The following is a 12,963-nucleotide window of genomic DNA, read 5'->3' as shown; positions in this document are numbered from 1 at the left end:
CTCAACTGGGATCTATTCTCCACCTCTCCTAGTCCCCTTTAATCTTCACACGGCATATAGCAGGGGATCCCAAACTTTTCCATGCCAAGGACTTCCAAATAGCCATAGCTACCAGCTGCAGCCAGTGTTGCCAGATTCTGTGAGAGAAACAAGCAACCAGGTCTAGGAAAACCAGCCCAAAAGAAGCGACTATGGGCCACATGAGCACTTTAACATCAGCTATTTGAAAATAGCAGATCTACAAGCTCACGACGCGTTGTGAGCTTGTAGATCGGCTATTTTCAAATCAAATCTTGCGGGGAAATAATAATAAGCAGATCTGGCAACCCAGGCTGCAGCCAGCCTGCAGCTGCAGCCATCCGGGGGCCGGATAATGATTACAGTGCATACAGGCCTGCATAACATGAAATAAACACATGGTTGAATTGTGCAGTTTAACAACTTGAAACACTGTTTGGGTGCTGCCTGGCAGAAGAAAATGGCCATTACAGTTTCAGACAGACAGACAGACACAGACAGACAGACAGACAGACAGACAGACAGACAGACAGACAGACAGACAGACAGACAGACAGACAGACAGACAGACAGACGGATGCCCTGTGGGGCAGTCAGACTCCGCTCGCTGCTCCCGAGGAGAGCCGGGGAGAGAACTGCACTTCTGCCTGTCTTTAATAAATTATGAAAACGTTAGACAAACTTATTCTAACCCTCCAAAATCCAGAGTCACATAAAACGGCAGGGTAGTTGGAGGCAAAGGTGTATTTCTGTATGAGTGAGTGAGTGAGTGAGTGAGTGAGTGAGTGAGTGAGTGAGTGAGTGCCCGCCCCTTTAAGGCGTTTGTATTATTAGAGCTAGGGGGTCCTTGGCCTGAAAACGTTGAAGTCCCCTAGACCAGGAGTGTGAGGTCTGAGAAGCCAGAAGAGAGACAGAGAGAGACGGAGAACCAGGGAGACAGAGAGAGAGACAAAGAGACAGAGGGAGATGGACCCTGGCAATTGTATGCTACGCGGCCCTCACCTCTAGTAGGCTGTCCCGCAGCAGACGGGCTCTGTCCGCTTGTACACGTTCATTATCCATCTGTCATCCAACAATTAATTATATCACCCTATTTATAGACCCGCACCGACCGCACCGCAGGGACGCACATGGGATTCTATATGGATACGTACTTGTAAAAACAATGTCACTCGTCACTGTCGCCATCACCGATGTAGTGACTGTATACAATACATATACATGGTAACAGCGGGCCCTCCGCATGCCATCACTGTCTCACATCGCAACTTTTCATATCCAGTCGTCAGCAGGGTTCAGAAATTCACTAAATCACTCCCACGGCAAAGTGTTATTCCTTCCTTCTTTTTTTATTTTGTTTTAAATTCTCCATTAAGTTTCTCTGTTGCTATAGCTGTGTTACTGTGTTTTGTTTGGTGGAAGGACCCCTTGCAAGCAAATGCACGTGTAGTAGGCGGCTAATTTGTGCCTGATGGAAAATGACTGATATTATTAAAATGCTACAAACGCATGCACGCAGAGATTTCGTGCTTTTTAAAAGCTATAATAGGCCTATAGATAGATGTCATTAATTTATTTGCCGCATTATTTCACCTGCGGTTTATGCAATATGAACTAATAATTATATTTGATTTGCGTTATACTTACAGCAAAGTGCCGTAAGGCATCCAGTGTGGCGGAAACTACATGAAGAAGAAGGATAGAAGGATAGAGTGGTGCGCTATAGAGGCAAACTATCGCCCAAACAACAAATACAAATGTATACTACTGAACAATGAAAAGTACTCGATGCAAAGGCTAAATGTGTCAGGAATTGAACAGGTGGTTTGCTAGAACATAGCTGCAACAAAGCAGAGAAAACGATAATATACCAAACCCCCGTTTGCATTATTAGAGATTGTAAAGTGTTTTGTTAAGGCTGCACAAATGCATTGGTCAAATGCCAATATCACTGTTAAAATTTAAGTAGATACTGTACTTGCACTTGAAAACACATGAAACATTGTTTTCCACTGAACGCTGCAACGAGGAGGTTTCAAACAATAAACAATAAATAATATTGTTCCATATAGGAAAACATCTCTAAGCCATATTTCATAACATTGACATGTTTCCACAATATTTTGAACAATATATTCTTGTCCTTTTTGCGAGTTTTAAATACATTCTATCAGAACATTTTTATCCCCTTTCTTTTCTCATGTGATGGAAGATCAAACACGCACAAAGGCGCGGGTGAAATTGTGAAATGATTAAAAATGAGACACAGCACAGAGAGAGAGAGAGAGAAAGTAGTAGTACTGTAAATGTACTGTACTTAATACTCTCTCTTACTGTCTAATGCCTGCCAAGATGACATTAAAGATGGCGTTCACCCACTAGAAAAACACACACTATTCAGTCACGCACAATTGCACATGCACAGACGATCACGCCGTCGGAAGGACACATATGCATGTGCATATGGCATATGCACACCCTCACAGAGTCTACAGTGTTCTGAACATGATCCGGGGGGGGTTTTATGAGAGGGTAGAAAGATGGTGGAAGATGAGGCACACTTGAAGAGTACAAAAGAGTTGCGCAGACAATCCCATGATACAGTGAGAGAGAGCCCAAGGCTGCACTTGCTTTCATTTCAAATACAAAGGGAGAAAGACGGCAGAAAAAAGTTGAGCAAACTTTGGTGGAAGCTTAAGGCAAAAGAAAAGAAAGTGGTTAGAAAAAAAAAACATACACCACGTAATTTACGAGCTACTTTTCACGGGAGGATAGACAGATTTTTTTTGTTTTATCTCGACACCATAGCCAGAGCAAACTCAAATGCAAATGTAATTTTGAGTTCTTCGAAAAGCGAGCACAGGTTTGCTGCGTTGGATGTCAGCTGTGATACCTTATTAATACCTGGTTGTGCGCAGTGTCACACACCGAAAATAGCAGCTCTGCAAGCTCACGCTGATTGATTGAATACTTTATTAGTCAGAAATGTCAACAGCACGAGGTACAGTCAGACGTTAAGGCTAAAAGGATTACACAAAAAAAGTCCTGGGGACTTGTTTCCATTGTGGTCTTATGTATTCAATTCATCAACATAGTAAAAAAAGAATAACACAACAATACATATCATCAAGAAATATAAAACACTATATGTACAAAGGAGAATTGGGAAAACATGTCGCCTCCTTTCTGTGGGAAAATGTAGTTAACCTCCCCTTGTGGTCTCCTGAAAGATGGATTTTCAGGCCTGTTTTGAAAGAAGCCAGTGATCCACATTTTTTAAGGGATGGTGTCAGGGCGGTCCACGTTTTGGTGGCAGAGTGGTAGAATGAGACTTTTCCCATGTTTGTTCTATAGATGGGTGGTACCAGATCGTTGTCGCTCCCTCTAGTATTGTGGCTGTGGGTGTCACTTGCTTTGGAGAAGTAGTTAGCCAGGTATGAGGTTATTGAGGGCGTTGAGGGCAGAGCCCCTTTGACTATCTTAAAAAACTATCCCATGTTTAATTGCTTAACCCTGTCTTCTACCCTGAGCCATTCCAGACTAACAACATGTGTTGGTATTAGGTGGGTCATTGGCTTTAGGCCTAAGTAGTCGAATCGGTTTGTTTTGAAAGGGCTGAAGCTTAGTTTTTAGTGACTTTGAGATTTTGGAGAACCAAGAGGTGCAAGCATAGTCAAAGTGGGATTGAATGAGGGCTCCGGCAAGAGTCTTGAGAGCACTTTTGTTGACAAAAGAGGAAATTCTGCCAAAAAGTCTTGTTCACTGCGATACGTTTTGAGCTTGAAGATAGTCTATTTTCTGTGCGTGACACCGCCGTGTGAAACAAATTACCCCTAACCATCAACATCTGAGCCATGTCTTCAGTTCCATGATAGCACTACCATCAGAAATGGAGAAAAATGCCTCCATGACATCAAGAAAGAAGATGCATAAACTCTCTGTAGAAATCTGAATCAATCTATTCCACAAACGTAGCTGCAATGTGATCCAACGACCACAGACCCCCAGGCAGTCACTCACATTCAGTCCAGAGGGAAATTCAAGGGTTATACAACAGAACACAGTACATTATGCTACATCTCACTCCAGTGTGTGTGTGTGTGTGTGTGTGTGTGTGTGTGTGTGTGTGTGTGTGTGTGTGTGTGTGTGTGTGTGTGTGTGTGTGTGTGTGTGTGTGTGTGTGTGTGTGTGTCTCATGTCTGTGACATAAGAGCAATGCCCCCGCGTCTCTCCAGGTCTTTCACTTTGTCCTCTCCCTCGGTCTTGACTCTCTCGAATTAAATCAATTTTTCCTCCATCTCTCCCCTCAGTCTTTGTCCGTCAGCACAATGTCATTCTTTCTTTCTTTCTTTCTCCCTCCTGTCTCTCTCAGAGCATAAAGTCCCTTTTTTTCTCCACCATCTATCCCCGCTCTCTTTCTGTCAGTACAAAGTCACTCCCTCTCTGTCACCACTCTAAAAATATAAAGTCACTTTGTATTTTTTCTTTCTCTATGGATATAAAGTCCAGGCCCATAGTGACTCAGTGTTTGTCGACAGCATGCAGTGTTGCCAGATTCTGCGAGAGAAATAAGCAACCAGGTTTTGAAAACAAGCTCAAAAGAAGCGAAAGAAACCTATATACATCGGCTATTTGAAAATAGCCATCTACAAGCTCACAACGCGTTGTAACACAGATTTTCAAAAGAATGTTGTGGAAAAAAAGTAAAACAAAAATTTAATATTTTTGAACATTTTAACAACACAAATCTGGTAAAGGGGGTCCCTGGCACAAAATGTTTTCAGATGGGGATACGCGTACAATTACATATTAATTTGGGAGCTCACAAATAAGGAACTACACATTAGAAGCCCAAAAAAAAAAGCAACCCGCAACTTCCAATATTTACAAGCGACTGTGCAGAAAAACAAGCCCAAAGCCCAAAGCAGACATGGCAACACTGGCAGTGAACCCCCCAGTGAGTAACACCACCTCTGTCCGCCTGGAATATTGCTATATCTCTCCATCAATGTCTTTCCATCGGTTTAGCTGACTTTTTGTTTTTGAGTCCTTGTGGCCTCTATCCTTGACTTCTAATGTGTGTGTGTGTGTGTGTGTGTGTGTGTGTGTGTGTGTGTGTGTGTGTGTGTGTGTGTGTGTGTGTGTGTGTGTGTGTGTGTGTCTCTCTCAATGGTCCTACGAGATATCAGTTGTTTCAGCTACGGTGGGACAACTGGGGTTAGTTAGGCTGTTGGCTTTGGCAGTGTAGGAGAGGACTGTGATGCTGTGAGGGGAATGCTAGGCAGCCAAAAGGAAGCTAACACACATCCAACTTATAAGGCAAAGTAGCTGGTTAAATATATACACCGTTGGTTGGGAACCTCTGATCTAGTGTATTCTGCTTCTATCCTTAACAGACGGTGGTGGATGGGGTGAGGATGTACTCAATGAGGGTCGTGTAGAACTGGAACATCATTTTCTGAGGCATCCAGTGAGGAGAGCAGGCAGTCCACTCCTGCGTTCTCCAACCTGATCTATAGTGTTGGTGTAAAGCTACTGTAAAGCGGTCTGCTCCCGCTTATACTTGTACTCACTTTATGCATTATTTATGCATTGAGATAAGATGCAACTGTGAAGTCTTGATTATAATATGGCAGAGGTCACAGTTTATTTGTATGCAATTAATTCAGCTTATTAAGTCACCGCCTCCATGTGATAACTTTGTTTTAAGTTTTGAAGATACAGAAATAAGAAACGTTTGAATGCATATACTGTAAACTGCAGACCATGCTGCAAAAACAAACGCATCACAACGCTCCTTATCAGCAGTGTAGTAGACTAGACTTTTTTAAATATTTGAAAATGTATGAAAAGTTTTCAACGTGGAGACGATTTTGACGATTATGCAAAAAATAATTGCGATTATCTCAAATAATAGAGATTACACGATTATTATGTAATAATTGTGACAGGCCTAGTGTAGACACGTGATGTCTGATGAGCTATTATAACTGTCCAAAAAACCTGCCAGCATTGATCAAAGTCATTGATAAGCTCGGAGGCACACATTCTAACGCTCTAATAATCATTCGGATCCTTGCCTTCCCTTCCCTAACAAAGCCATATTTCCCCCATGGTTTATACTGCAGCTGATCAATCAGCACAGCTACAATGGCAAGGCAGGCTGAACTGGCACCACATGTGACCACTCTAACCAGGCACAATTTTGACATGCTCAGAGTTCAGTAAGATTTGATTAACCCATTAAGACCGGGAAAGCGTCTGTAATTTTAGATTCTAACCATTATCTTATACTTTGGTTATTCAAAAATAGCAGATATACAGCAGGGGTTGACACTAAGGTCTCAGAGGAGGTCATGTTCTACTTGCCCACAGGTCTTGCCCACTTGCCCGAAAAGTAAATCGTCCTTTATAAAATGATGGTAAAATTAGAATTACCGTTCAATATAACAATTTTTTTTACTTTCTACTTGAATTATGGGGCTGCACGATAAAAAATGTCATACCTCAATATTTATGCCAAATATCTAAATAGCTATATATGAATATGACTATGGGTTAACACTTGTTATTTTATATTTTTAAGTGTAGCAACAGTGAAAACAGCACATTATAGGCCAACAGTGCTCTTATTTTACATTCCACAGACCATTTTGAAGTCCATACAAATAAACATAAATAATGTTTTGATGGATAAATGCAAATGATGAAATCATATATTGTCGAAACCTTGTATTTCCATATTTCAATGGTTTTGTAATATGGAAAAATATGTTTGTTCATAAATGCCCTACTTCATCATTCAAGAGTGTCGAACTATAAGAGTAAAATAGCAGATCTACAAGCTCCCAATGTGTCGAGATACAATGCATTGAGCTTGTAGATCAGCTATTTTCACTATTTAAAATGTTGTTCTTTTTTTTAAGGACATACAAGGTTTCCACCTGACAGCAACGTTATATAGCCTATATATGGTTCTGTATCAGTATATCAGTCAGTTTTAGCAGATTTCAGAGTGCTCTGGCCACGTTCATGTGTTTAGACAGATCTCATGTTGTGTTTATAGTGAACAAAAGATGGTTGCGTCCCCACTGCCACTCAAGCACGCACTTGCCCTGTAGGGCAGGCTGAAAGCTAACTCCACCTGCCCGCAAGTTTTATTTACCTGCCCCGGGCAGTCGGGCAGGCGTTAGTGTCAATCCCTGTACAGTACAAGCTCATAGCGCGGCACCGAGTGCTATGAGCTATGAGCCAAGTGCTATGAGCTTGTAGATCTGCTATTTTTTGAAACATCATGAAAAATTGTGTGACAGGGTGTGGCGGTATAATCAAGGTTGCGTTAGATGTGGAGAAACAACTTTGTAAGGCAAAAAGACAAAGTCATATTGTGTACTAATCTAACAATCTAACATTAGGCTGTTTTATTATAGATTTGTATTGCCATTAAACAACGTGGATTCACGTTGTACAGCTCGGTAATGTATTATATTAGAGCTTATTTGAGCAATAAGCAGGGTTAAAATGCCGTTTTCTCATTGTCTTTGTGAATAAATAGGCTATGATATGGCAATTTTACATGTCCTCCCCACAACTGAATGATACGATTAAGGTTAAAAATCAACAAAGTTGCCCTTTAATTATCAAAGCTGGTAAATGATATGCACAGTGTGTGAACTTTTCTCTTCATTCACTCAAACTTCTCTACGGTTCTAAAGGCTAACTGCTATTATAATAATGCTTTTGAAAATAAGAGTGGGATAAAAGGCCTTGTTTTTCTATTCCCTTTGGGAACAGATGCTGGAAGGAATTACACAGCGATCTGCAACCACTGAAATAATATGGCAAATACACTGGATCCAAGCCCTTTAAAGTCTTTGAAGTCTAAAGTCAGATCAAATTTGAAGGAAAGGCGTGGATTTTAAGAGAAAGGACAGCGAGAGAGCCATACTGTACAGAGAAAGTGAGAGGTATACAGTAGATGGTCACAAAGGGCGTGCTTAGTGTGTACATACTGTATGTATACTGTATTTAAATCTCTCTCTCTCTCTCTCTCTCTCTCTCTCTCTCTCTCTCTCATGGCACTTCATGTCAAAAAGGTCGCCGACCCCTGGTATAAAGGTTAGGGTGAGCATGAGATGCGAGCGCCTCCAAGCGATTTCCATGTGTCGTCCTATAGGACACGCTCAAAATATTGCGGAATGCTGCAGTGCCTTGCACCGTTGGACGCATATTTAAGTTTGCTGCATCTGTATTGATTTTTCACATACATTTTTACCGTCGAGAACCAAACACAATTGTCTGCAACTCAGTTCACCCTGCATCAAATCGGTCTCTGTACTTCAACGCAACACTTCAGACACCAGTGGGCCCCACAAAACTGCTTCTCTTTGATTTCGGCACAAAATGTCTCTCTGAAGGGGACCTTGTGGTTGTCTGGTGCTCTTTCACAAGAATCTGCCGCTACAATACATATTTTAATTACAGCTCAGCCTATACTGACTATACTGTACAGCAGTGTGTTTCTCAAACACTTTCATGTCAAGGACCGGGACCCCCACAGTGATGAAGGCCGCAGACGCTCATCTGAAAAGATTTTGTGCCAGGGACCCCCAGAAGAGAAGATCGGTGAAAAAAGAAAGAAAAATAAACTCTAAATGAAATTCTTTCAAATGTTTCAAGATGTGTCTTCCAGCCTACTCCCACTCATAATGTATCTACATATTTTAATTACAGCCAAGCCTCTCTGTACAGTACAGCATTGTTTTACACGCATCTGTGTAACCACTTAAAGCATTATTTTATACTTATGCTATTCAAAAATAGCAGATATACAAGCTCATAGCGCGGCACGGTGCCGTGCTATGAGCTTGCAGATCTGCTATTTCTGAAAAAAAATATGCAAATCTGTGAATACATATATTTTTCACCACATCCGCTGTTTGAATATTTAAAAGCAAATGTATTTTGTTCACCTGTTGCTTTGTGCATCTTTCTACTGCTGTGTGCAAGAAAAGCAAGAATCCTTTGAGTCCCGTTTATGGGCTATTTCTGTTTGCATACCTACTCACCTGAGCAACAACACTAAGGAAAGATCAATAGCTGAAGTAAAATTTAGCAAACACACATTGGAAAATAAGTGGGACACCTGACGTGCAGACGGACCGACATGTAGGTCACAATTATTACATAATCGTGTAATCGCAATAATTTTTTTGCATAATCGTTTCCATGTTGAAACATTTTCACACATTTTCAAATATTTAAAAAGCAAAAATAGCAGATCTACAAGCTTACAACGCGTCACTTCGTGAGGCGTTGTAAGCTTGTGGATCAGCTATTTCTGCTATTTTTCATGTATAAAATTATCAAATATGTAAATAATGTCTTTAGTTATTTGTCATATCTGCTCTGTGGCATTTTTCATTACGAATCCAAAAAGGCAAACAGAAATAAAAAATCTATCAACATGTTCCAGTGTTCCAGTGCCAAACACACAATTAAAAATCGTCGATCGCAACTATTTGAGTGACAATTAATCCTCAACTTAAATGTGTAATGGTGACAGTCCTTCTGACATGGACACTGACTACAGTGACAGCATCCCTGCTAAGGAGGAGAGAGGTCACACTGCTGAACACAGTTACTGTACTGTAAAGACACCCTCCATACCAGTGGTGCAAAGTAACTAAGTACATTTACTCAAGCACTGTACTTACGTAAGATTTTTAGGTATTTTTTACTTTACTGGAGTATTTCCAATTCTCAATACTTCTACTCCACTACATCTCAGAGGCAAATATTGTACTTTTATTCCACTACAATTATTTGACAGCTTTAGTTACTAGTTAGATTGCAGATTTAGATTATTATCACGAAACATACATTAACCACTTCAGCCCTATATATATTTCGGGCATTTGAAAATAGCCGATCTACAAGCTCACAAGCTATTTTCAAACGATTTTTACACATTTCAAACTTTTGAAATGGGACATTCTGCACAATGAGTACTTTTACTTTTGTAGTACTTTACAAAATACTTTTGTACTTTTACTCAGGTAAATTTTGATTACCGGACTTTTTTTTTTACTTGTAACAGAGTATTTCTACACTGCAGTATGGATACTTTTACTTAAGTAAAACATTTGAGTACTTTTTCCACCACTGCTCCATACTAAGAATGGTGTATCACGCTCCAGTGAAGCCTGCCGAGCAACTGTGAAGAAAATTGACAGAAGCCTGTACCAGACAGAGGGCAGAGTTCTATCAGCTCAGGGACAAAGTTGACGCGTTATCCTTCAAGCTAGAGGCCTTCGAAGACAACGATGACATGGTGCAGGACTTAACTGAACCTCCATCCTACGCAAACCTAAAGGTGAGACCTGGGCTTGCAGGTTTATACATTTTTTATTTTATTATTTTATATTCAAACTATCTATTAATTCACGAAACATGTGTACCTGTATGTACAGTATGCATGTATGCCCGCATATACAGTACGATACATTTTATATATAGATATAGATATAGATATAGATATAGATATAGATATAGATAATATGAGCGTCTGTGTGCCTTGGGCATAACTCGGACGCCGCCCAACCAAACGGCCTCAAACTTGCAGTGTGAGACTCATATAACCCGGGAGGGTATACAGTTTTTTTCGATGAATTGAGTACGAAGGACCCCAATGGAAACAAGCCAATTGTTAATTGAGAGGCCTATAAGAACATAAGAGCCCTGTCCCCAATCGCAAACGTATTCAGAGTATATAAGCATCATGATACTGTTCAGAATCAGAATCAGAGCTTTATTGTCACATCACAGGTTTACAAAAGTAAAAAAAGTGGGTGAAATGAGTTTTCTTGCATGGTTCCCATCATATCGTTATTTCCATAGAAAAAAAGAAAGGGATGAAGAAGAGGGGGGGGGGCAAAGGGGAAAGGAGATCAATCAAAGAAAACAAACAAATGATCTACATATTCAAACATAGTACCTGAGATAAGATATAAGGTGCGTGAGCATAGCAGCAGATGCATACTGTGCATGATATACTAGTATATGGAGTTAAGGTGCTAGAAAAACACCCAATAAAAAGACAAAAGTCAGTGCGTTGTACATGGGATTAAGGTGCAAAATGTCAGTGCGTGTCGACGGCATAATCCACATAAGGTAGACTGACACTGGTATAATCCGCAAGTAGGTCCATGAGGAAGAGCAAGGAAAAAGTCCAAGTCACTTGTCCCTGGTATAATCCACAGGTAGAGCAAAGGTCCTGCCTGACGACACCACCTGTCATCAGGCTGTTGAACTGTTAAGTAAAGGTATCAATATCTCCACAGGGAGTCATACTATTTGTGGCTAGAGGTGGTGGTAAAACTGTGGCTATCTGGAAAGTCTGTCACCTGGTGATGGGGTCCTAGCAGATGGAGGGTTCACCACAGGAGATGCTGTGGGCTTGTACAACGCTCATCTCAAAATAACTGCCTTCACTAAAGGGAAACGGCAACTGCACCCAAGTGAACTTGAGACTATACGAGGGGACTAGCAGCTGTTCAGAGCCACGTTGAAAGGGTCATTGGTCTCGCGAGGAACAAGTACACCATCGTACAATGCACAATACCCATCTCTCTCTGCCAGACTGCACCTCCAGGAGAGCGTACATCTTACATCTACAAGATGGTCAGAGATTGCTGTGCTTTGTGCAACATTTAACCATCTGTTGTCCGCTCAAAATAGCACGAGTTTCAGAAACATTGTGTAACCAGTGTAACAAATAACAATCAATGTACTGTAAATAAATTGGATATTTGTTTTTATGCATGGCAGCTGCTCATTAATATCCTTTGCAATAAAAATAGGTGGCAGTGAAATGCATTCTCTCTTAGTGAATTCATTGTTAACTAGAAAAGGTGCTCCTCAGAGCACAGGTCTCCGCCAGGGCAGGTAGGTTATTGTGGACCAGCAATGTTGATGGAAAATGAAGAATCGGACAGATCTGTCTTGATCACATGACTATAGAGATAATGTGTACCGATTTGCGTGAAATTTGGGTAAAATCTAAAGAAGTGATATAAAAATTAATGTTTTACATATGTCGGCCTCCTGGTGGCGCTAAAAAAGGCAGATGTGAAAAATGCAGGGCAAAGGTTTTTCCTTGGTCTCTAGGGAGTGTGCATACAAAGGTTTATGCAGATCGGTGCAGTCATAAGCATGTTATAGAGCCGATTTGCGCTGTTCAAAACAGAGCACTCCTGCCAATCTTAGCCAATCAGGATGTTATGTGAAAAATCTGAAGGAGTAATAAGAACATTTTTTTTGTGCAAAAATCGACCTCCTGGTGGCGCTATAACTGGCCAATCTTAAAAATTCAGGGCAGAGGTTCTGCTCTGGCATCCAGGGAGTGTGCGTGCACAGTTTCGCTGCCATCGGCCCAACGGTGCCAGAGATTAGCTGTTCACAGACAGACACACGGACAGACACACTCACGGACGGACGGACGGACGGACGGACGGACGGACGGACGGACGGACGGACGGACGGACGGACGGACGGACGGACGGACGGACGGGGTGCAAAACATAGTCTCTGGCGGAGACAATAAACCAGTAAGTCATGATAACTTAGTCTACTGTAGGCGCTACTGGAGGGTGTGCACATGCCTGCGCAGTAGTCGCCCGGATATGGACATGCCTCAATATTTATGCCAAATATCTCAATAGCGATACAATATACCTAATCATTTTATATTTCAAGTGTAACAACAGAGAGTTTAGTCTCATCCTGGAAGTCTTCATGCTGATCTTGCATCATACAGTAGCTATAAAGTTTGCCCTTTGCTATGTCCTCATTCATTTGACCCCATCTGACAAAAAAATGGAGTCTGACCACAAAAAATGTTTTTTTTAAAAATCATAATAGTATGCTTATTCTATTTAATCTATT

The 12,963-nt window shown here is 41.1% G+C and overlaps 1 protein-coding gene across 1 annotated transcript in view; it reads right to left on the bottom strand.

Moving 5' to 3' along the window:
* The window catches only part of gbe1a (glucan (1,4-alpha-), branching enzyme 1a), a 183,382-nt gene that overhangs the window by 145,591 nt on the left and 24,828 nt on the right, over window positions 1-12,963 (bottom strand). The window lies entirely within an intron of this gene.

This window comes from Gymnoscopelus braueri (assembly GCF_963280865.1).
Source record: "Gymnoscopelus braueri genome assembly, chromosome: 8".
In the NCBI taxonomy this organism is placed as follows: domain Eukaryota; kingdom Metazoa; phylum Chordata; class Actinopteri; order Myctophiformes; family Myctophidae; genus Gymnoscopelus; species Gymnoscopelus braueri.
The sequence above is the reverse complement of the archived record's forward strand: the minus strand, read 5'-3'. Positions and strand labels throughout refer to the sequence as shown.